General features: G+C 42.4%; 1 protein-coding gene across 2 annotated transcripts in view; it reads right to left on the bottom strand.

Moving 5' to 3' along the window:
- The window catches only part of GREB1L (GREB1 like retinoic acid receptor coactivator), a 161,394-nt gene that overhangs the window by 127,425 nt on the left and 8,403 nt on the right, over positions 1 to 25,566 (bottom strand). For both annotated transcript variants that reach the window (XM_040354049.1, XM_040354050.1), the window contains exon 2: positions 5,610 to 5,652. The gene's annotated coding sequence lies outside the window, so the exon portion shown is untranslated. The remainder of the gene's footprint in view (positions 1 to 5,609; positions 5,653 to 25,566) is intronic.

The following is a 25,566-nucleotide window of genomic DNA, read 5'->3' as shown; positions in this document are numbered from 1 at the left end:
CAAATACTCCAACAGTGGGGTCACCCTTTTAAAAATACATATGAAAATATCCCGATAGAACTTGATAATGCTAAATCACCATGACAGATATTTACTGCTAGCTAGCAATTTTACCATCTTTATTCACACACTTCAATTATCCTCCTTGCCAAAAGGAAAGAAATGACCGAAAAAGCCACCTAGACCTGCCATTGCCTTCTGTCAAGGCAAGCTCAACTGCACTGGAAAAAAAAAACACACACACACACACACACACACACACAAATAAGTCAGTTTCTGTGAAATGTAAAGTAGAAAACAAAAATTACATTTTTTTATCAAGTTGTGTACTGTATAGGTCGCTTGCTCTATCTATACACATATATAACTCTACGTTTATCACTTTGACTACAAGAATAGCATGAAATGTGAGGGCGTTACACCTACTAAAAAGGTTTCATTTTTTACAAAGCAGCAAAAAAAAAAAAAAAATGTAAGCTTGTTGCGGAGCCAAGCACACCAACATATTTAGCCCTGCACAGTGAAAGATGAATGTATTACGAAATAATATGTTCAGCCCACACAATAGCTGTGGACAAGTCTATACACTGTGTACCTGAGTGCATGCCAGGTGAGCCCTGAATGGAGTGCATGCCAGGTGAGCCCCGAATGGAGTGCATGCCAGGTGAGCCCCGAATGGAGTGCATGCCAGGTGAGCCCCGAATGGAGTGCATGCCAGGTGAGCCCCGAATGGAGTGCATGCCAGGTGAGCCCCGAATGGAGTGCATGCCAGGTGAGCCCCGAATGGAGTGCATGCCAGGTGAGCCCCGAATGGAGTGCATGCCAGATGAGCCCCGAATGGAGTGCATGCCAGATGAGCCCCGAATGGAGTGCATGCCAGATGAGCCCCGAATGGAGTGCATGCCAGATGAGCCCCGAATGGAGTGCATGCCAGATGAGCCCCGAATGGAGTGCATGCCGGGTGAGCTCTGAATAGAGTGCATGCTAGGTGAGCCCTGAATAGAGTGCATGCCAGGTGAGCTCTGAATTAAGTGCATGCCAGGTGAGCCCTGAATGGAGTGCATGCCAGGTGAGCCCCGAATGGAGTGCATGCCGGGTGAGCTCTGAATAGAGTGCATGCCAGGTGAGCCCTGATTTAAGTGCATGCCAGGTGAGCTCTGAATGGAGTGCATGCCAGGTGAGCTCTGAATGGAGTGCATGCCAGGTGAGCTCTGAATGGAGTGCATGCCAGGTGAGCTCTGAATGGAGTGCATGCCAGGTAAACTCTGAATGGAGTGCATGCCAGGTAAACTCTGAATGGAGTGCATGCCAGGTAAACTCTGAATGGAGTGCATGCCAGGTGAGCTCTGAATGGAGTGCATGCCAGGTGAGCTCTGAATGAGTGAAGCTGCAGTATCCTAGCCAAGGCTTCAAAGAGCAACAAAGTCGATTGATAAGAACTGTGATTTCTGACTATACTTTGTACCAATAACCGACTAGCAAAAAAAAAAAAAAAGTCGTCTCTAAATATATTTCCATGAACTGAATCACATTTTTTCCCAGTGTAGTCGCTTTCGTTTGTGGTTGAACAGCAATTGAAGAGATTCTGGGGAAAAGAGCAAGATGTTTTTCAGGACATAAAAATACAAATAACTATTTGGGTCAGCATTATGTAAGGAGAGCCTCAAAGGGAGCAGGGCACCATATTTCAGTGGTTCTCAGCCTAGAAATGTTGGGCCTGGCAGATCTGAGCAGGAGAGAGAGACTAATAAGCTTTGGCTATCCACTAGTAGGTCAACAATCACTAAGAGGAAGGGGACAGTGTCAAATAACACCCCCTACTTACCTGGAGGTACCAAATATTTTACAAGAAAAAACAAAAAAAAGGGGGAAGTGGGGTTGGAAGGTATAGACCAGCCATTCTCAAATCAGGGTTCTGTAGAATCCTACAGTTCCTCCAGATGTTGCTAGGGATTCTTTGAGTGGTAGTTGATTGACCTAACTGATGCCTGCATTGTTCCAGGGTCATGTCCCTTTGCAAAGTCAGCAGCATCATACCAATTTTAATTTTAGCTCTCTGTAAGGGTGGCATTCTGATTACCACTGTATGGGTTGCATTACACCTACCAACCACTAATTTATTGAAATAAAATTGACTGGTTTTAATAAGAGTTCTCCAAAGTCCTAAAAATTATTTGCAAAGTTGCTCTGTGGTGAAAACTTCGGTAAAGGCGAACCTTTTATTTTGCCATGGGTAAAGCCAATGCGACAGGTTTACCTGAAGAATTTATTTTTGTGGTTCGGGCTTAATTTTAGGATTTGGATGATAGAAGGGTTAGGCATTAAGTGGGGTACACACCATTAGAAAATCCAAATAAAAAATTCCATACAAGGCACGATAACTTGTTTTTCATATAGCGTGTACACAACTTTCGATGTCCGATTCAGCCATTCCAAATTGAAAATGGGACAAACTCAAAAATTTCTCGTATGTGAACAGAACCACCAATTTTCATTTAATGTGTACTGATTTTGTATGAGAAAAAACACATGATCAGAAACCATAACACAACAATAACAAAAAAAAAAGCTTAGAGAATTTTTGTAAACTTAGTACCATCCTCAAATTCGAACCTGCTGTGACACAGAGAAAAACACAGATGATCGTCCGTCCGATTTTCTTATAGTGTGTACTGGGCTTTACGGCCAGTTCACACCAGACGCAGTTCCGTACAGTTTCGTGTGCCTTTTGTCTGCACTAAAAATGCATGCACAGGGTTTTCCATGTATTCCAATGGCTTTAGTTCACACTATGCGGTCAGCTTCTGGTGCAGAAACTGACTGCATGGTGTGAACTAGAGCCATTGGAATACATGGAAAACACTGTGCGTGCATTTTGTGCAGAAAAAAAGCAAACGGAACTGCGTCTGGTGTGAACTGTCCCTTAGAGTCAGCGTGCTTTCACACTCGGGCGCTGCGACTGCAGGTCGTCAAATAAAGTCCTGCAAGCCACTTCTTTGAGGCGCTGTTAATGGCCAGCACCTGCAAAGCGCCTTGGCAGAGGCGCTTTTAAAGGGGTTGTAAACCCTTGCATTTTTTCACCTTAATGCATCCTACTGGAGCACCACGAGCATTGAAGCAAAGCAAATGTGCAGGTCTTGACATTATACAAAGTGGTAAATGGTGGTTTACTAGTAAGGCCCCCTTTCAAACTGGGGCGGGAGGTGCACCGACGGTATAGCGGCGCTATACCATTGGAATTGCAGCGGTATTCGGCCGCTAGCGGTGCAGATTTAACCCCCCGCTAGTGGCTGAAAAAGGGTTAATACCACTGGCGTATTACCGCGGTTTCCCATTGCTTTCAATGGGAAGGAGCGGTAAACACACCGCTCCAAAGATGCTGCTAGCAAAACTTTTGGAGCGGTCTAGCACCGCTATTGAAGCCTATATGACCAAAAGCATATATTGATGTGCCAAAAATGACCTGAAGTATTTTTTCCAATGATATATGGGTAATACAGTGCACGAGTGTGAATGAGCCCTATAGTGAACAATGGCAATGAACATGCGTTGGGCAATGTACATTAAATCACACAGGGCTTTAATCTAGGAGGAATATACTGTATGTTAGAAAGACATCCCTTTGTAAAGTGTAGCACCAAGGTCGGATGCATTGTTCACGATAGCTAGCCTGTCCTAAAAAAAAACAATCATGGGACAACTATTAGTAAGAAAATGGTTTCAAAAACAAAAAAGTAAGACATTTGACATACTAGGGCAGAAAGCCGAGTCAGTCATAACCAGCCTAAACTAAGCTGGAGAACCAACTATAGTTCAGGGACACAGCGTATAAAATGTACTATAGCCTACAAATAATTATCTCAAAAGCGAGTACCTACAAGTAGAGCCAAAACATTTGCAATGACGATATCAGGTTCTTAAGAACCTGTTGCCTTAGTAACCAAGCAGATGCAATGGGGGGGATGTTACCATAGCTCTCCAGTCTAGAAAATAGTAAGTCCAGAGAAGATTGTGTTTATCTCAGCAGGTCTTGTAGCTTGAAAACAAAGACAGAACTCAAAAGGCACGAAGCAATCCCAGCCCCTAATCCTCATTACTTATGCAAAACCACCACACCAGGTTGAACTAGAACTGACCAGGAATGTTTAACAAAAGTCAGTGAGGAAGACCGTGTAACACAAAGATGTGGAAATTCTGGCTTACTGTTTTTAATCCAATTAGCACATCAAGTATAAAAGGAATGTCATTTTCCTCAGCAGCAGTCCAGGAAATACAGTCACTTGCAGAATCCGAAACAAACATTAGAAAAACCTTTGGCAAACAAAAACAGCATTACAATTTGGCCCAAACAAAACATAATTGCAGATTCTAATTCAGGGAAATTAAGACGCGTATATCTCATGTTTGAATTAAAGTTGCAGCGAGTTTTGTGATGCTTTTTAAATACACATTTTCATTAAAAGATGTAGCAGTTTGCTACAAGCGTTAAACAAGAAGGACCTTTTTCTAATGCACCAATGTGCAGGAGTGTACAATAGTCATAGAAGCATAGAAGACCCCATACACCTGTGGTTGCTATGGACAACAGATCTACTTCTAACTCTGCCATTTTTATAACAGGTCATTGCTCTGTCCACATCTGTCCTTCATTAATAATAAAAGAAAAAGTGTAATTATATATATTTATTAAACATTCTATCAACAGTCCATATATCGTACCGGATTACCTCCATACCAGTCATACGATCATGCTGTACTGCAGTGGTGACAGTATGCAAGGAACAAAAAAAAAAAAAAAACTACAACCAACCAACACACACAACTTCAAATGACTTTCTATGCCTCTTACTAAATGCCTCAGACTGCAAACTTTCCAAAGATGGGTTATTTGTGGAAGGGGATTTGTACTGTGTCCTGGCAATTTAAAGTCTCAAGAAATGGCAGTCAGTCAGTACACCCCTCACATTTTTGAAAATATTTGAATTTATATCTTTTCATGTGACAACACTGAAGAAATTACACTATGCTACAATGTAAAGTAGTGAGTGTAAATTTGCTGCCCCTCAAAACAACTCAACAGCCATTAATGTCTAAAACGCTGGCAAGAAAATTGAGTACACCCCTAAGTAAAAAATGTCCAAAATTGGGCCCATAGTGTCAAAATCTTCTGTGACCATTATTTTCCTAGCACTGCCTTAACCCTCTTGGGTATGGAGTTAACCAGAGCTTCACAAATTGCCACTGGAGTCTTCTTCCACTCCTCCATGACAACATCACAGAGCTGGTGGATGTTAAGAGACCTTGCGCTCCTCCACCTTCTGTTAGAGGATGACCCAGAGATGTGCAAAAGGGGCTTAGGTCTCTAAACATGCTTGGTCAGTTCATCACCTTTACCCGCAAATTCTTTAGCAAGGCAGTGGTTGTCTTGGAGGTGCGTTTAGGGTCGTTCTGTTGAAATGCTGCCCTGCGGCCCAGTCTCCGAAGGGAGGGGATCATGCTCTGCTTCAGTATTAAATGTGAAGGGAGGGGCATGAAATGTCCCCGCCCAACACACATGGAATGCTGGCATATGGTAACGAATTTGCATAAAAGTTTTGAAAATTACTTACCGTTATTGGTTATATTACCGGTCCAATTAGCAGAAATCCAGACCTATAAAAGAAAGAAAATGTGTCAGTTGTAACAGCCGTTTAGGAGCATCTGAAAAAGCAACATGACTAGCATTCCAGTCACAGTACATGTTGGCATTCATGGTTCCCTCAATGAACTGTAGCTCCCCGGCGCCAGCAGCACTCATGCAGCCCTAGACCATAACACTACCAGCACCATGCTTGACTGTAGACAACACACACACTTGTCTTTGTACTCCTCACCCGGTTGCCACTACACACACACCACAGGACGTAATCCATGTCCTTAGTCTGCTTGTCTTCAGCAAACTGTTTGCAGGCTTTCTTGTGCATCATCTTTAGAAGAGGCTTCCTTCTGGGACGACAGCCATGCAGACCAATTTGATAAAGTGTGTTGTGTATAGTCTGAAATCTGACAGGCTGACCCCCCGACCCTTCAACCTCTGCAGAAATGCTGGCAGCACTCATACGTCCATTTCCCCAAAAACAAATTCTGGATATGACGCTGAGCATTTGCACTCAACTTCTTTGATCGACCATGGCAAGGCCTGTTCCGAGTAGAACCTGTCCTGTTAACCCGCGGTATGGTCTTGGCCACCATGCTGCAGCTTTGTTTCAGGGTATTAGCAATCTTCTTATAGCCTAGGCCATCTTTATGTAAAGCAACAACTCTTTTTCAGAGCCTAAGAGAGTTCTTCGCCATGAGGTGCCATGTTGAACTTCCAGTGACCAGTATGAGAGAGCGATACCACCAAATTTAACCCACCTGCTACCCATTCACACCTGAGACCTTGTAACACTAATAAGTCACATGACACTGGGAAGGGAAAATGGTTAATTGGGTACAAATTTGACATTTTTACTTAGAGGTGTACTCACTTTTGTTGCCAGCGGTTTAGACATTAATGGTGTGATGAGTTATTTTGAGGGGACAGCAAATTTACACTGTTATACAAGCTGTACACTCACTTCTTTACATTGTAGCAAAGTGTAATTTGGGGGGGTACCATTAATTCCAATAGCACCTCTACGCACACAAAAACCGCAGAGCAGGTTCCAGTACTGGGATATGCACTATGCGGTTTTCCCATGGCCGTTTTGGAAAAAGTTCAAGGAACATTTTCCCTGCGATTTGACAAGATACAGTAGCACATTCAAATCCTGGGCAAGCTCAGCCATCAGAAACCGCATAGATGTGAACCAGGGGTAACAAATTTTCAAACAAAAGTTTGTTTGAACTTCAGAGATTCTTACAAAAATTCTCAGTACTTTTGATGACTTTATAAAAAAGGTAAGGCAATAGTAGTTCAAAACTTTGCTTGCTTTCAACGATTCTGAAATGAAGGTAAACTTCTTGAATGAAAAGCACACACAAAAAATAAGACTAGGTTGACACTATCTTGGCTTGCGGCTCACAGCAGGGGCCCGGTGGGTCCCCGTTCACTGTTTCAGGTTCGATTTTAGCCTGAATTTGCACCCGAAATGGACCAAAAGATGCACAGGGCTCCTGTGCAAATTCACACAGAAGCCACAGCGGAGATATGTAAACCGGTTCTTTAGAGAGCCGGTCAAAATCCCCTGCAACACAAAAAAATAAAATAAAAATCTAGTAGTGGATACCCAGCATAACATTCACTTTGCAAACTCGTCTAAAGTAAATTATTGGGAGTTTTTTCGGGAAGTTGCTGCTTCAGGCTGCCCTTTTCATTTGAATCCAAGATGAACTACTTGCCGACCAGCCGCCGCAGTTATACGGTGGCAGGTCGGCTCGCCTGCGCGAGATCACGTAGATCTACGTCATCTCGCGAATCAGCCAATAGGGGCGCGTGCTATAACTTTTGCACAAACCAATCAAGCGCTTATTGCGATTTTTTTTTTTACGAAAAATATGTAGAAGAATACGTATCGGCCTAAACTGAGGAAATAAAATCGTTTTTTTATATATTTTTGGGGATATTTATTACAGCAAAAAGTAAATATTCATTTTTTTTCAAAATTGTCGCTGTTTTTGTTTATAGCGCAAAAAAATAAAAACCGCAGAGGTGATCAAATACCATCAAAAGAAAGCTTTGTGGGGAAAAAAGGACGCCAATTTTGTTTGGGAGCCACGTGGCATGACTGCGCAATTGTCAGTTAAAGCGACGCAGTGCCGAATCGCAAAAAGTGGCCCGGTAATTGACCAGCAATATGGTCCGGGGCTGAAGTGGTTAACAAGGAAGGTTAAGAAGCCATTGTTAGATTACAATAAAAAAGGGGCAACTACAGGTGGCCATAGAGGGAATGGAATTCATCCGGTTGCATAGCCAAATTTGGATCAAGGTGTTGCAACTGCAGTTCATTCTACCGATCGACTTTTATTTAACTGCCCTGTTGGGTAAATGCTGCTCAATCAGTAGCTGCAGCACTATCTATGTATTCTATACACCTTGAATGTGTACATGGGCAAAGCAGTTCAGTTTTTCTGTCCCGGGCTGAACGAAAAATACAAAAACAAACCATGTATGGCCAGCTTAAAGAGGAGCTTCACCCAAAAGGGAAAGCTTCGCTCATCTCCCTCCCCCCCCAGCCACATTTGGTACATTTGGAGGGGGGGGGTACCTGTTTGACATTTTGGCCCCCCTCCCCCTGCAGCCAGCCTACTCAGAGCGCAGCACGATTCACGCATTAGCAGTAGGGAACCGGCTACAAATTAAGGCACAAGGCTTCGCTGCCGATTTCCCTTAGTGGAGATGGCAGCGGCATCACTCGATAGCCGACTGAAAAATCAGCTCGGGTGAAGACGCTGCTGAAATCCTACACAGGTAAAATGTCCCAATATTAAAAGTCAGCAGCAGCTACAGTATTTGTAACTGCTGACCTAAAGGGGTTGTAAAGGCAGAAGTTTATCTTAATGCATGAAGATAAAAAGCCTTTTGTGTGCAAACACCCTCTCTCCTCCCCCCCCCCCCCTGCCCTGCACTCCCTATTACTTACCTGAGCCCCATATCTAATTTTTTCTGCAGGAGCCTGGAGCTCATCTTTAAGAGAATTAGCAAAAAGCAGGACAGATGGCCTTCCGAATTTTTGAATGTTTCAAACCAAAACTAGCTGCCCAGGATTAGTCATGACAAAATGTAAAATCTTATGAACCAAAGAAAAATGCCACTTTAAATTGTGAAACGGGATTATATCGTCATATGATAGGGGATAGAATCAAATCCATATCTACATTACCATGTAAAAGAAAGATTGTAATAGTAATTAATGCCAATTTATTTTTATTTTTTGTTTCTACCAAAAAAATGACTTGACATTCACAAGTTTGTTGCACAATTGCAGCAAGTCCACATTGCATGACTCCAGATCAACTTTCTTTGCAAACCTTCTGCAAGTTCTGGTTCGCTATGTTGTGCAATAGTCATCCCACCACAGGGGTCACTGTAGTTGAATTTTCATGCTGTAGATTTGCAGAGCTCCTGCTGTAGACTCGCCATTGCAACTTTGCTCTTGCTAGAGACTTGCCATGCAAATTTGCTACAAATTGGGAAAGCGTCAACTAGAACTTCAAGTGCACAACTTGCCAGTGAAAATGTGCAGCAAGTTAACAGACTTACAATTCAACACTGCCATCATTTATATTGGCAAGTTATCCTATCTGGGATGACAATTCTCAGGTGTTTCCTGTCCTTAGGAAAGGTCTGACAGAGGAGTTTACAGTACATGCTGATGTATAAATATATGCCTGCACAATGTTGACTGGTGCTGTGCCAGTCACATGACACCCCAAAAAAAGAAGGGGCTTCAGAGAATTAACGTTCCAATCCAGACGGAAAGTGATTGACGGCCGGCTCTGGCGCGCCACGCTTCTCCGGAAATAGCCGAAATAGGCTTGGCTCTTCACGGCGCCTGCGCATAGCCTGTGCGCAGGCGCCGTGAAGAGCCGAGACCTACTCCGGCTGTCTTCGGGGAGCGTGACGTGCCAGAGTCGGCCGTCAATCATCCTCCCTCTCCATAGGCACGCCCATTCCCCGCGGCAGACGGAATCGTCTATGTACGATTAAACAGTGAGTACGGGGATAAAAAATGTAAGACCGGCATACTGTAGCTCGCGCTACGATGCCGAATTTTATGCTGAAATGTTGTTCAGCAGGGTGAACCACCGCTTTAAGCTTCATACTAATCTATATTTTAAAAGCAATTATTTACCGTATTCATCGGCGTATAACACACACTTTTTTCCCCTGAATATCGGGGATAAAGCAGGGGTGTGCGTTATACGCTGATAGCGTACCTCAGAGCTGTCATCTCCTCTCCGTTAGGCTCCTCTGCTTTCACTTTATACACACACACACACACACACACACACACACAGTCCCGCCTCCGCCATTGGACCAGTGTTCTGCCTATCACAGTAGCTGGTCCAATGCCGATGGCGGAGGCGGGACTGTGTGTGTGTGTGTGTGTGTGTGTGTGTAAGTAACATGAGAGCCGAGTAGATGATGGCTCAGTGATTTCCTGATTCAGGCTGCTGGTGTGGGAGATGGTGAGACTGCAAATGATATTAGTTCAAAAAGGCATTGAGGACTTTATTTGTGCTGCATTGGAGGACTTTGCTTCAAAGTTGTTTATTTCAAAAATATGTTTTTTTCCTGAAACTTTCCTCTTAAAATTGGGGTGCGTGTTATATGCTGGTATTTATTTTGCAATAACTAGGTATAGGTAGAGTTTAGGTTGGCTAACAACAGCTTTCACTTTGTTCCCACTGTAAGGAGGTTCTGCCAATCACAGGCTAGGTCACACCCCTCCAGCCTGTGTCTATGTGCTGTTACCATCAGGGAGGTGAAGCCTCTAATAACAACCAGCTTACATTCCACCCCCATAATGTTTAGCAATATGAAAAGGGAGGGAAGGGAGTGTCATTTACCACTGTGTATACGCCAACACGTGCGACTCCTATACCAACATTGGCTGCACAGATAATAAAGGAGCAAATGAACAGCTTAGAAGGGAACTGAAACTAGAGAATGCTCATTAGATTTTAACAGCTGGTCTACACAATTTCAGGCTGCAGCGTGGACACACGGACAAGGAGTGAAGGACAATGAACAGCATGATTAATCTTTTTTTTTGTGTTTTTTTTTTTGCAGTCTGCAGAAAATAAATGCTCTGGAGGATGAGTGAGCATGAACACAATGTTAAAATAGCCTGTATTGACAGTTTATGATTTGTGTTTAATGAAAATGTAATTATTATTTAATGCAACTACTGGTGCCTTAAAGCATCACTAAAAGTAAAAATATATCGTTTTTCACGCAGTGGCCACGATCCACGTCTTCTGGGGTCTCTCTGCGGCTGCCTCGGCTCCCCCCCCCCCCCCCACAAGAGCTTTCCACCTTCATGCGAGCGAGCCTGCATGGTTAAAAGCTCTTGCAGGCGCACTCCCGTGATACAGCCGTGACTATAGCCGCCGACTGTATCACTCGGCTCTGCGCGGATTTCTGTCTGATGGTGTGTACAACCATCAGACAGAAATCCGGCAGCGGACATGGTGTGTACGAGGCCTAAGAGGAAAGGAAGACTAGAGCAGGCCGGTTTATCACAAAGAACACATATGCCCGCTTTGACAGCTTTGATTTGAATTGCCCGGTGCTCTCACTCACACAAAGTCTAGCCTCCTGGACTGGCTCCATTAATAGAGAGCACACTGTTCAATGCCGGGACGTGCAATGTCTATTAAAAGAGCTAATCCAGGAGGGGGACTTTGTGTCGTTTCCTTTGTGTAAAATACCTGGCGTTTCGGCCAGTACCTTAGCTTTTTAATTTTAAAACTGACCACTCTAGACATTAACACATATTCATTCTAGCGTGGTCAGTTTTCTAACTGTGTTGGGAACACAGCTTGCCTGTCCTGAAGGGGCCATGACACACACCATGCCATTCACCCAGATTAGTGTATTTGTTTGTGCAGCTGAAAACAAATGTGATGACGCATAAAGAACAGAATGTGTTTTACAAGCTAATGGTTCACATTCACTTTCATTCTTAAATATACATGTAAAATAGATCAGTGTTAGGCATATAATGCTACAACGTGTTGAAAAAAAAAATATATATAAGAGCTTTGTTTGTAACAATCTGTGCACATGGGGACAAGCCATATTTAATACAAATACTACTTACAATGTAAGTCTATTAGTTAGCCACATCACTTAAAACAATGCACTCTCTTAGTAGCCAATGATTTATCTTAACAGTTGTTCAGAAGCTACCCAAGTTTCTTTTTATTAATTACTTCTAAAAATTGTATTATTATCATTATCATACAGGGAAAACAAAGTGGAGTTAAATAAAAGGAGCATCCCTTCTTGATTTTAATCTACCAATCTCTCAATTTAATACAGAAACGGTACACGAAAAAAAAAAAAAAAAACCTCCAGATAAATACGGCAATAACGTGCTTGTTTCCCTTTAACAGTTGATCTACTAACCAATCTGGTATTTCTAGTAGATACACCTAAAAAGTAAGGTACAAAAGGGTTGTATTCAGTAAATAAAAGTTTTTGGCATCCTCCTTAATTCAGTACGGGAACTTTTTATGTTGACCCAGCAATTCGCTGCTTGAAAGGTCTGGCAGACACCAGCCAGTTTTCATATCTTATGCAAGCTAGAAAAACCTACTGGCAAATAATAATGTTATAGACAGTGGCGGTGCATCCATAGAGGGCGCAGGAGTGCCGCCCCCTCCCTCTCCTGCACCGCCACTTCAACAATACATAGATTCATGCATTGCATGAATGTATTGTCGCTGCCGCCCACTATTCAGATGGTCGGCCCCCTGGTGAACGTCGGCCATCTGAGTAACGGCAGCTTGTTGGCTTTGGAAGTGCCTACGGCTCCGATAGGCTGTAATCGGCTTCCAAATAGTTATCCAGGGGTCACACGGGGGGGTGCGTTCCCTGGCTAACACCGACAGGCGTCTCAGCCAATCAGGTTCACCGATTCTGGTTACGGGTAACCCGATTGGCTGAAGCGTCATCGAGGGACGGTGGAAGCATTATGGCTGGCCCCAGAAAGGTAAGTGCCGGGCGGGGGGGGGGGGGGGGGGTTGTGTGCATTTTACAAGGCACATTGGCTGCGTTTGATGGCATGGCACAGTGGCTGCGTTTGATTGCATGGCACAGTGGCTGCGTTTGATGGCATGGCACAGTGAGGCTGCAATCTTTTTTTTTTCGTTTGTGCCCCCCAAAAAAATTTGAGCACCAGCCGTCAATGGTTATAGACCAGTCTCTTTCATCCAAGGTTCTGTGGAATTCTAGGGTTTCTCCAAAAGTTGTTGGGGTTCTTTGCACAATTAGCAATTTCTACCCCTCAGATAAGTAATCACTGACACCAATGATCTTTGCAGCTATATGTAAGGGGCATTCTTCCTACTAATCATCATGCTAAATGTACCATGAGCTGTAGTCATTTCGAGGGTACCTCCATGGTAAAAAGGTTAAGAAAGGCTGTTCTAGATTATATAAAACTCTGAGCTTAGACACTAAACCCTGGTTTAAAAAATAATTCTATTAGAGCATAGATTCTTTACTCAAAATAGGATGGCTAGGTTTGTCCTCCATGGTCCCACTGTGTGAAGGAACATAGCCACCCTCTCTTGCTTACTCCCAAGATGGATTGGAACTTTGGGTTTTATAGCATGCATAGATCAGTGCACATGACCGTAATTGCGCACAGGTCATTCCAAATGCGAGAAGGGGGGGGGGATTAAATAATTAAAAATAGGCGGGGAAGGGGGGTCGAGAAGAAGAGGTTCAGTAGCTCATGGAGGATGACACACACACAGGCTGTACGAATGGAAACACAACAGACAGAGCAGAGGTTTCTCAAATTTGGCTTAAAAAAGGTGGAAATTAAACTTTAAAGCCAAATGCGCATTGATCCTCACTATGGATATTGGCCGTCCTGGTCCTCTGCTGCAGATTTGGTCAATCTGTCTTTATAGTACAGGTCTGGAACCACCCAAGTTAAGCCTAGTACATATGGGGCAAATGGTTCAATTAAAACTGGCAGACATTCATTCCGTGTGTAGGGCAGCCAGTTCGACAGAAAGCGATCATTCGACCAGCTTATGTCGAAGAGGCATGACTGAAAAAAAGTCAGCTCATGGCTGAGAGCACTGACAGGCGTGTTCTGGCAGGGGGCCATCCCCCTGACAGAAAACAAAAAGCTCAGAAGGGGAGATCGCTGTACTAACATTGGATCTTAGTACAGCAGCTCCTCCTGAGCTCTTCAGTCCATTGGGTTGAATGAAAAAAAAAAGAAAAAAACACAAACACAGTGTGCACCAGGCTTAAAGCTGGATACACTACACAACTTTTGTTGTTCGACTCCCTTTAGATTTACCAAAACAATGTAGTGCAAGGGCCTGCCTGATTGCATACACAAATTGAAGCGTTTGACCTCAAATCATATGGTTTTGGTAAAACTAAAGGAAAAACACCTTAAGAAAATTGTATTGTGTGTATCTAGCTTAAAAGGGAGGCCATACATTTATCTTTTTTTTCGTTCATTCAGTGGGTTGATTGCAAAAAGGCGACCCAATTTCCTCCATCCATATAGAGTGTGTGGATGGGGGGGAAATCAGCGCCACTGAGTTATTGTATTCTGACAGCGGGGAGCCTTTCCTGCTGTCAGAACACACTGATCAGTGTTGCCAGTGCCACTAATCATTCGGGGAAAACTTAACAGGCTGGTTATACACAAGTCAAAATCGATAGCTCAGCATGTGTACAACCAGCCCGCTCATACAAGAATCGAAAGTCGGCTGGACCCTGCTGAACTTCTATCCATCCATGACCACTTATGAACCCTGCAGCCTTGCTGGCCCTTGACCACGTACATCAACGCCAAATGACACAGTGAAATTAACTTGTACTATACTTGATAAAATACATTTGGGAGAAGAATTTGAATGTACACAACAGGGTACTGTACTTTCTGGAAACACAAAAGGCTGAACCTTTGACCTTTCATAGCCCAACCCCCCCCCCCCCCCCCCACCTTAATCTCTAATTCCCAAAGGCAAACAGACTGTCACCTATTTCACAGACACGTAATGTGATCAGCCAAGACAGACAGCTGCTCCTTTTAAAAAGGACCAATACAGTTCAGGTCCTAGGATGGTTGCCTCTGCTCTGGGGTGCGGCAGCAATGGGAAATTTTCCTTTGTTCCATGCATTAGCACTTACTAAAAGCTTTAAAAATATTTGTCGTTACTGACAACTGCAAGCATCTACTAATTAACATGAAGGTCTATAGGAAAAAGATTTAATAACATAAAATGTCAAAAGCAAAAAAAACTTACCAAGCAATATTTAAAGTCCATGGTCACGATTTTTTACACTCTGTCACCGTGTAACTTAATAGTAACTATTGTGCATCTTTATTATAGCAGACACTGCAGAACATCTCCCATATGCAAAGTCAGATCAGCATAGCTACACTATCAAGTAGAGCTGCAGTTAACCAGACAAAATGTTGATAATGCAAGTTATGGTGGCCATACACGTAACCAGTGTGATCATACAATGGATCATTCAATGGGACCAATCGAATTGAACAATAATCACAACCCAAAAACCGTGGTAGAATTCATTGCTTCTGATCAATCTGCTATTTAATAGATCCTTTCGATTAATTATTAATATCTTCATTTGATCACAAAGTGAAGAATACTGTGTTCTCTGTAATGTTCATTAAAGCGGAACTTGAGTCATTTTCTTTCCATCTATTAAAGCTGTGTCTACCCCAAGCAGGCCAAAGCTGCACACACTTCCTTTTGTTTTCCTATGGCTTCATTAGGCTGCCAGAAGTGAATAGAGGAAGACCTGTGTGCACGCTGACAGGCATACTGCAAGTAGTCTCTTGCCACCCCCACAGGGTTACCCAAGTGGCCAATCACACTAGTGTGGTCATGTTACAGGAAGAAGAGCAAGTCACATGTTACCCATACCCAGAAGTACCAGGTATTTCTCAAAGAACCCAGTGGCTGAACAAACTGGAAGGCGAATTTAGAGATGGCAAGTACACACAGCTGGGGTGTTATGTGAATCTGTTTCTTCACACAGGTACCTCTAAAAATAAAAAAAAACCCCACCACCTGTCAGCAGAAAGATAAAGAGCATAAAGGGACTTTCAGGGGCATCTGACTTCAAGTAAACCTTTATATCCCTACCTCTACAGCAGAAAACTGTAGGATAAGCAACACTGCTCAATGGAGCAAACAACTATAGCGCCCCGGGGTTTAGTCAGGGGGCTCCTCACCAAATGCCTTGTCGGGGGTAGCTACCGTTGTTTATTTGTTAGAGATCCATTAATTTCTACCCATGTTTGGCCTCGTTGTACTTTTCTACCACTAATTGGCCGGGCACTTAGTGGTACTAGATATGAGAAGGACAACTCAAGGTCAAGTTATGGGTATATGCAGTATCTCAGCCAATGGGCAGGGGTTTTCTTGAATCCCTTGGCCTGCTGGGAGAGCCTATATATTTGGGTGGAGTCGGGTGATCTCTGTTCTGTGTCACCTGGACTGCCGTCTGGGTGGACGTGTGTCGTTAGACCCGAGATTAGGCTTATCCAGAGGGGAACTGGCTGCCAGGCTGTGTGAGGGTCTATCCAGAAATAAGAGGGCAGCTCAGGGTTGCAGTCAAACGAAAAGTGACGGTTTCGTCGGCCGGAGAACATGTCGTGGTCAGACGTAGAAGGGAAGCTGTCGCCACTAAGGGACCAACTGCCTTTACAAGGTACCACAGTGAGTAACTGAAGCAAGTACCAGAGCAGTATTCTCAAACGGGCATGGTGGAGAATCGGAAAATTTCAGGCGTTGATCAAGTCAGGGACCTAACCAGCGGAGGAGATGCTTGCAGAGCAGCCTTGTGTGTCAAGCTAGGGACCAAGCCGGTCAGCAGGGGTGAACCTTGAAGGTATCTGAAGTGCCAAGTTAGGGACCCATGAGGAAGCATGGGTGGCACTTGAGGGAGATACCACCGCAAAAGCCTTAGGAACTGTCAAGTACTTTAGCCATAGGGGACAGCAAACCTGCATGTGCACAAGTGGCACCTTGCTGGGGCCTTTCCCTGTACGGCTGTCCTCCTATTGAAGTTGAAGTCTGCCTTTGGAAATTGCAACTACTTAAAGTGGTAGTAAACTCTTTACTACAACTTATACTTACAGGTAAGCCTATAATAAGGCTTACCTGTAGGTATAAATATCTCCTAAACCTGTACGGATTAGGAGATATTCCCCTCGCAATGCGCCGCTGATTGCAGGGGCGCATTCGCAGCGGGGATCCTCGGCTAAAGGGCTGGCAGCCGCCGGACCTTGCCGGAATGAAGTCTCCCGCGCGCATGCGCGACGACATCGCCGTTCCAGCCAATTACAGCGCTGGAGCGGCGATACCCGGAAGACACACTGAGGCAAGATGACATCTCGCTCGGCGTGGACCAGGTAAGTTCTCTACACCTCGTTCCAAAGTAAGTATTTCATAATGAGCTAGTATGCGGTGCATACTAGCTCATTATGCCTTTTGCCTTGCAGGTGTAAAAATAAATAAAAATTATTGCGGGTATACAACCGATTTAAGGGTGTCTTGGCCATAACCCTCTTTCCCTTGCAAAATATATAAGGACCGTTAAAAGAAATAAAACCTCTTTTGCATCCAAGAAGTAACTTGCGCCCAATGACTTTTACCATCTTTGTACCCACTAAGCCTCACAACCCACTACATATTGAAGGATGTCAGCGGTCTGTGGCCTCAAAGGTTCTCATTAGACTGAAGAGGTTAGAGATTCTGCTACACAACCTATTTGCTTTATCTCCTGTCAGCACTGTATAAACTATATGTAGCATCATCTCTGTGTTGAAGCAATGTGGGTGACTTACCATCTGCTGTTGAAACAAGGGGGGGGGGGTAGGAAGTTGGGACTGAGGCAATGAGTGGGTAGTTCATCTGCCTCCATCCCTGGTAATGTATTAAAAGGAGAAAGGGTTCTGAAACTTTGTATGAAGCATAACTGCAAGGCAAGTATGCAAAGACATGTTTGACGATTCCTCGTCCATATACATAAAAACAGAAGGAAAAAGCATCCAGGAGAGCTGGGCAAACTATTTTTTGGGTTCAGTTGAGGTTGAAAATTCAAGCAAAACGTTGAACATGAATTGCACCTGAACCGGTGAACAGGGACACTCCCCATGCTGGGAACCACGGTCGCACGTATATGAACTTGGCCTAAACGTGAAGTATTGGATTTTTTTATTTTTTTTATTATTATTAAATCACTTCCTGCCCAACAACAACATATGACGTCGTTGACTTTTGAGTGGGGATATCTGAATGATGCCTGCAGCTACAGTCATCTTTTTTTAGAGCCAGTGATTTCCTGCACCATAAGAATTATAACAGCTGTTCAGCCGCTTGGGTCCTTCTCGGGCTCGTCCATATGATTGATGAGAGGGGAAAGGAATCAGTCCATGCCGGAAGTTTAGGCGTTGGCAGTGCGATTAAAATTAACCTGGGGAGGTTTTACGAGGACTGCAGTGATCTGAAGTGACAAATGTTAGCACAATTAAAATTAATTAATTGAGATCTCCCCAGAGTGGCTCAATGATATTGAGGTCAGGAGATGGAGATGACTACTCCAGAACCTTCACTTTATTCTGCTGTAGTCAATGACAGGACGACTTGGCCTTGTGTTTTGGATCATTGTCATGTTGGAATGTCCAAGTACATCCCATGCGCAGCTTCCTGGCTGATGAATGCAAATGGTTTGTTTTTTTGATAACATACTGCATTCATCAATTTAATTACATTTATTGTGCCTTTGTAGATCACACATCCCCAAAACATCAACAATTCACCTCCATGTTTCACAGTAGGAATGGTGTATCTTTCATCATAGGCCTTGTTGACTTTTTTCCAAAAGTAGCGTTTATGGTTGTGGCCAAAAAGCTCAATTTTGGTCTCATCACTCCAAATGACTGTGCCAAAAGCTTTGATTCTTGTATCTGTGCTGATTGGCGTATTGCAAACAGGATACTTTGTGGCATTTGTGTACTAATGGCTTTCTTCTGGCGACTAGACCATGCAGCCCATCTTTCCTGCATTTCACCTGAAGTTATGTGTAGGTTTTTCGTCGCATTTCTAACAATTTTGCTGGCAGTTGTGGCTGATATTTTTGTTGGTCTACCTGACTGTTTGGTTTCAACAGAACCCCTCATTTTCTACTTCTTGACTAAAGTTTGAGCACTGCCGATTGGCAATCTCAATTCCTTGGATATCTTTTTATATCCCTTTCCTGTTTTATACAGTTCAACTATATTTTCCTGCAGATCCTTTGATAATTCTTTTGCTTTCCCCATGACTCAGAATCCAGAAACGTCAGTGCAGCACTGGATGAAAGATGCAAGGGTCTGTCAGGAGTCCAAAAACTCATTGACCTTCTATATATATTTATTACACACACACACACACACACACACACACACACACACACACACACACACACACACACACACACACACACACACACACACACACACACACACCCCCCAATTACAAGCAAACAGATCACAGGCATTTAAACCCCTTTGTGTCAACTTGTGTAGATCAAAATTACCAGGGTATGTAAACTTTTTATCATTGTCATTTGGGTAGTTTCCGTTTTCATGATTTAAAAAGACTAAAACAGAGTTGATTGATAATAAATGGCTTTAGCCAAAGACTAATCATGAGTGAAAAAAAAGTGTGTCATCATTCATATGCTCTGAAAAATGGCCAAAAAAGCCTAAATTCTGCCAGGGTATGAAAACTTATGAGCACAACTGTATATAAATTATGTATTACAAATTACTTCCAGAGTAGAAAAAAGAGAGTAGTTTACTCAGAGTTTAAAAATGAGGGGTGTACAGCATATATTTAGAGAAACAAAGACTTATACCTGTCAATTAATGTGAACTTGAAATTTCACTTATTTTTGTGGACTCATCAATTGTCCAATATACAGTGTGCGTTTCTGTAGGTTACGAGTTCCTGTACCAGCGTATGTGCAATGGTGCCCTTAAATGTTTATACATATATTCCACTTTCAGAGGACTTGGTGGAACCCAGAATGTTAGATGTTAAACTTTTCATTAAGAAATAGAGATTAAAATGTAATTAAAATAACAACAAAGTAAAAAAAAAAATCTATACATTTTTTTAAATCTATTGAGAACCAATATGTTACCAGTTCTACATGTGTGTGAATATACAAGGGATATTATAGGTAACATACCAACTGTGTTCCAATAATGACATCTTCTGTATATGTAGCCACAGGTGATTTTCTGTTGGTGTATTAAAAAATGTGATGATGAAACGTTGAAGTCAAAATCTACATTTAACCCTGCCGGTTGAAGAGTGTCTAATTGGAAAATTCATTTAGTCTCATTTTGTGAGATTTTCATTTTCTTATTCTCACCTTTGCAGTGGCCTTATATTTTATTTATGGCATAAAAAAAACATACATGATGGATCCATTCTGTGGTAATCTCTGAAGTGTCTGTTAATGTATTCCCAGAGTCTGACAAAAAGGGGGTCTCGTCGTTCTACCAACATATTGTTTATGGCATGGACATTCTATGATGCAAGTTACATGAGTACTGTTGCATGTTATGCGTTCTCTAATGCTATATTCCTTTCCTGTTGTTGTAGATGCAAAACGTGTTATTTTTCTGTTATTCTTCTTGCTAATTCTACATGGGAGGCATTTTCCACATTTGAAAAATCCTTTCAGGTGCTTGAATATCTTTATTTGTTTTGGTGGATCTAGGGCATTATGCACCAATCTGTTTCTTAAGGAAAGTGCTCTCCTATAGATGAAAGTTTGTCTTTAGGACCTTATCAAACTGTAGGATTGGCCAATGTTTCTTTATTACCATCTCCAGGGATTTATATTGCTTATTATATCCCGTGAGAAAAGACATATCTATATGCTTTTTCTTTTTCTCAGTCTTCATTTCTATCATGAAAAGGGAGTTACCGCTCCAGGTGGGTATGCTGAACAATCAATAACTTCTCAGGAGATCAAGGGTGCCGGCAATGCACAAGGCAAATTGTTGAGGCTAAAAAAATGGACAGCCGCACTCTAAAAAAAACCCTTAGGTTGTCTTTATTGTAAAACTGATGGAAAATGCACTACAAAATAAAGCAAAAAAAAATTGGGGATAGCAGCCTACGCGTTTCACACTATAGATCAGTGCTTAGTCATGGCTCATTTCTATCATCATATCTCTGTTTTAAAGCCATCAGTTCTTTTTTCTTGTACCCTTTTCGATAAACCTGTTAACTATTACGTTTGATTGTTCTTCATAATATTTTTGGTTGCTAAAATTTCTATACAGTCGCATAAGATGACCTTTTGGGATATTCCCTATCCATTGTGGATGATGACTATTAGTGGGAATATAGCCATTCCTGTCTGTGGTTTTAAAAACTGTCCTGGTGTCAAAATGTCCATTTTTTTTTTTTTTTTTATACCTGCAAGTCTTAATAATAAATACTTTGTCTACTCCAATTTCCTGTTAAAGTAATCCCATAGATGTTTTGATTGATTTCTTCAAAAAAGGCCTGTAGTTCCTCTTCCGTGCCTCCCCATATTATCACAATGTCGTCTATGTACCTCCGGTATCATTTGAGTTTTTTTTCTTCTCACACTGTTTATTTGTTCTTCTTCCCATCGGTTTAGGAACAGATTTGCTTCACTGGGAGCATAAGAACAAATACACAGTGTTGCAGGGGGTGCAACACATATGTACTTGAAGCACTTATCACGTTAAGGTTCATTCAAAGCTGCAGCACGCAACAACAAATACACATCACGTTTACTTCCATCTAATTTTGTATAATATTATCCATTAATTTTGTTGTCGAGTGCCAACATTTGTCACTTCAGATCACTCCAATCCTTATAAAACCTTCCAGGTTAATTTTAATCAGACTGCAACGTCCAGACCTCATACGAAAAGCACCACGCCTACATCTCTTTTAAACCAATTCTTGTACTCGACCTAGGTGGCTGTATCTGTAGGGGCAGCAGTTCTTTGGTTTTCCCAAATCCATTGGACAGAACCACTTCTAACAATATTAACATGGAAGATGGTCCTATGATCTTTCAGAGGCCTGGCGCAATGTTATGGCATCACACCTGGCCTCTGCATTTGAAACAATGACGCCCTCTCAGCTGGGAAGCTAGGATATATTTTTACCAGCCTAGAGGCGAGATGTGGTGACTTATTGACCCCAAATATTGGTGTAAAGGGGACCCCATCATGCACTATTCCAAGGGATGTTTACATTTCTTGTAATGGGAATAAAAGTGATAAAAATGAATATAAATAAATGAAAAAAAAAGTGTCAAAATAGAAAAATAAACCATTTAAAGCACCCCTGTCTACGTGTGCTCACGCATACACATGTCTAGCCCACATGTAAACAACATTCAAATCACACATGTGAGGTAGAGCAATAATTATAGCACTAGACCTCCTCTGTAACTCTAAGCAGTTAACCTGTAAAAAAAAAAAAAATGGTTTTAAAGTGTCACCTATGGGGATTTTTTAAATAGTGAAATTTGGCGCCATTTCATGAGTGTGCACAATTTCAAAGCGCATCATGTTTGGTATCCATTTACTCAGCATAACATCTTTTAAATTATGCAAAACAATTGGGCCAACTTTTGCCGTGCAAGATAAAAAGTTACAACGACCACCATTTTATTCCCTAGGGTCTTTGCTGAAAAAAATAAAAGATTATTACACGTAGGAGCGAAGTCTCAGAATTGGCCTGGGTAGCAAGTGGTTAAAGAAACATACCTACCTAGGTGGATGCACCATTGGTCCAAATGATCAAACACCGCCAATTGCTTCTCACAGCTCCATGAGAAGAGAGAAGGTGGCTGTCAGTCGCAGGCTCTCTGCTCTGCCCCCAGGATTGCTTGGCTGTGGAGGGGGCAGCTGGCTCAGGTTCTTAGCAGTCCTTCCCGAGCTTGGACCAGCTCTGACATCAGCCGACAGAGGTGTTTAGCCTGCTGTCGGCTGAAAATAGGGTCACTTGAATGCAGAATGAACGGCACTCCTGCAATCCACAGGAGAATTACATTCAAATTTGCGTTAAATGTACTTCAAGTGTTGAAAAAAAAAAAAAAGCTGGTAGATGATTGGCTACCATGCACAGCTGCACCAGATTTTGCCCTCTCTAGTTTTAGTAAATCAACTCCAATATCTCAGCAAGAAGGATTCCTCTAGCCACTTTGATTGTGAGGATAAAAAGGAAAAAACATTTTCTTTTTTTTCCATTCGGCCTGCTGGCACAATTCATCTATGGCCAGCATTAGGATTTAACGACAGCCGAGATATCGGCTACTCAGGATGTGCATTGCTGTTTTCTTTTAAACACAGCAACACAGCATACAAAAATTGATCAAAAATATCTGACTGGTATATAAAACAATCAATAGGACTGTCCTGAAGGCACATCCGACACGTAAGAAAGGATTTAAAACACATGAACAAAATGTAACTCAATTCTCTACGGATAAATGCCTTCCAATTAAAAACAACTCGTGTTCCAAACTTTTCTAAAATGATTTCGCAGAAGTCTTATAAGGTCATTCTGCTCCAACTATTTTTAGAATTATATTTATGCAAGGCCTGAAAAATACATTGCAAAAAAAGAAGGGAAGGACTGAATGCTAAAAACACATCAAATAAATCGCCTCTGGACAACACCAGACAGACAGCTCAGCTTATTTCTGGCCAAAAGGTACAAAGATTTGTAAGCCGATACAGCATTTCAATGCTAAACTTTTGCAAGAATAATAGATCTGCCCAAGTATCTCGTGTACGTGTAAAAAAATAAAAATAATAATATAAATCTTTATTAAAAGGTTCACTGAAATGGAAAAAAAAACAAGCATTTACTAATCAAAATCTAACAACTAAATTAGATAAGCAAATGTACTCCTAGACAGTGGCGGCTGGTGAAGTTTTAGAATGGGGGGGGTGCCAGATCCACCCCTCCTTTTTAATCCCTCCCACTTATAAGCCCCACCCCTTACAGCATCCACCCACTCAGTCCCCTGTATTTAACTTGCTTCCACCCATAGTGTCAGTAGTATATGGCCCCAGACTCACAACACAGTGTACTTAACACTGTTCACATTATTGATCATCATCATAGCATCACTGATCACCAATGATCACATCATCATTGAACATCATATTGCAGTAACACAGTGTGTCCTTGTACACCTTGTGCCTCCTAGAGTCCATGATGTTATATCTATGCAGGCTCTTATGAGACAGCCCAATGACCTGTAGTACATAGACAGGACTCTACTCACCACCCGCACTGTCTGGCCGGACACCTGATCAGAGGGCTAAGACAAGGACTTTGGGGGGCCGAGTCCGGAGTCTGGACTCTCCAGCAGCTCAGGGACATCCTGCAACCAACCATAGCTGCCCGTGCTCCAGGCTGGAACAGAGGTGTTAGTGTAGAGAGGAGGGAGGGCTGTGGGCGGTCTTAACAATTTGTGAATAAAAAAACTCCACTTGGGCTGTGCGTTCCACGGAGCCGACGACGTCACTCCCGGTTTATCACTGGCACAGGGAAGCCGGAAGTGATGTCGCAGCTTGGAGGGAAAACACCGCCCATGTCCTAGGGCGGTGCCAATAAACAAACAAGGCACCCACAGTAATACTAAGGGTCAGAAGTATTCTGATACAATGCATTGCATCACATGGCCGGTCAAAACCCTGCAAATGAAGCGTCTCGTCTGCAATCACGTGATTGCATAGACGTCACGATTTCCATAGAGCACCATGTCTGGTGCCCAAACACAGTGCACTGAAAAAAGGACCCTTTTTTTCCCCCTGTGCACCCCCTATGCACAGGCCACCACTGCTCCTAGATTACTAAGCGATTAAACTCTTTACTGGCAGTAATTTACCTATGACATCGAATTAAAACAAAATTGCACAGTAGCATGTGATTCAAGGATGGTCATGGCGTAGTGTAAAGCCAGATGCAAATAAACTATAGGTTTTAACCACTTGACCCTTCATGACCAGGCCATTTTTTACACACAGTTAGATTTCATGTACACAGGACGTTTTTACAACCTTTCCTGAATGCTTTAACTTGACAGATATTAACCCATGTTTAAAACGTCTGTTTTGCCGCGCTTACATGGATGTTTAACAGCGTTTTGCTTTTTTGCAAAAAAAATGAAATGAGACGCATTAAAAACGAAACGCGTCTAAATGCGAGTTGCCGTATTTTGCCAAGTTGAGAAGCGTTTGGCTCTTAAAATGCCTCTAAATTACACTTCTGAACCCATTTTTTTGCATTGCAAAAAAAGCCTCTGAAATCAACTGCCTATAAACGACCCTGTGTACATGTACTGATAAGATAACAGAGGAGAGTTCAGGGGCAGTGAGGTCCCGTGGTCATGCAACACTGTATCCAAATAAAATTTATGTCATTCCTCCCCCCCCCCCCCTACAAATTAGAGCTTTCTTTTGGTGGTATTTCATCACCACTGCATTTTTTATTTTTTTTAGAACAAAAACATATCCAAAAATTAATAAAACATTAATGTAATTTATTCATGAATTTAGGCCAATACATATCCTGCTACATGTTTTTTTTTTTTTACCAAATGTCCATAGGTTAGGGGCACAAATTAACTCGTCTTGCTTTGGGTGATGAGAACCCACCATACAAAAATTATTTTAATGTTAGGGGTCCCTACAACTTGGGAAATTTTATCAAGGGGTCACGGCACTGGTAGGTTGAGAACCACCGACTTAAACTATGGTATACATTTATGGAATTTTATGATTTTTTAAATAATAGAAAATG

Source organism: Rana temporaria, chromosome 5 (genome assembly GCF_905171775.1).
Source record: "Rana temporaria chromosome 5, aRanTem1.1, whole genome shotgun sequence".
NCBI classification, from domain to species: Eukaryota; Metazoa; Chordata; class Amphibia; order Anura; family Ranidae; genus Rana; species Rana temporaria.
This window is presented reverse-complemented; position numbering and strand designations above follow the sequence as displayed.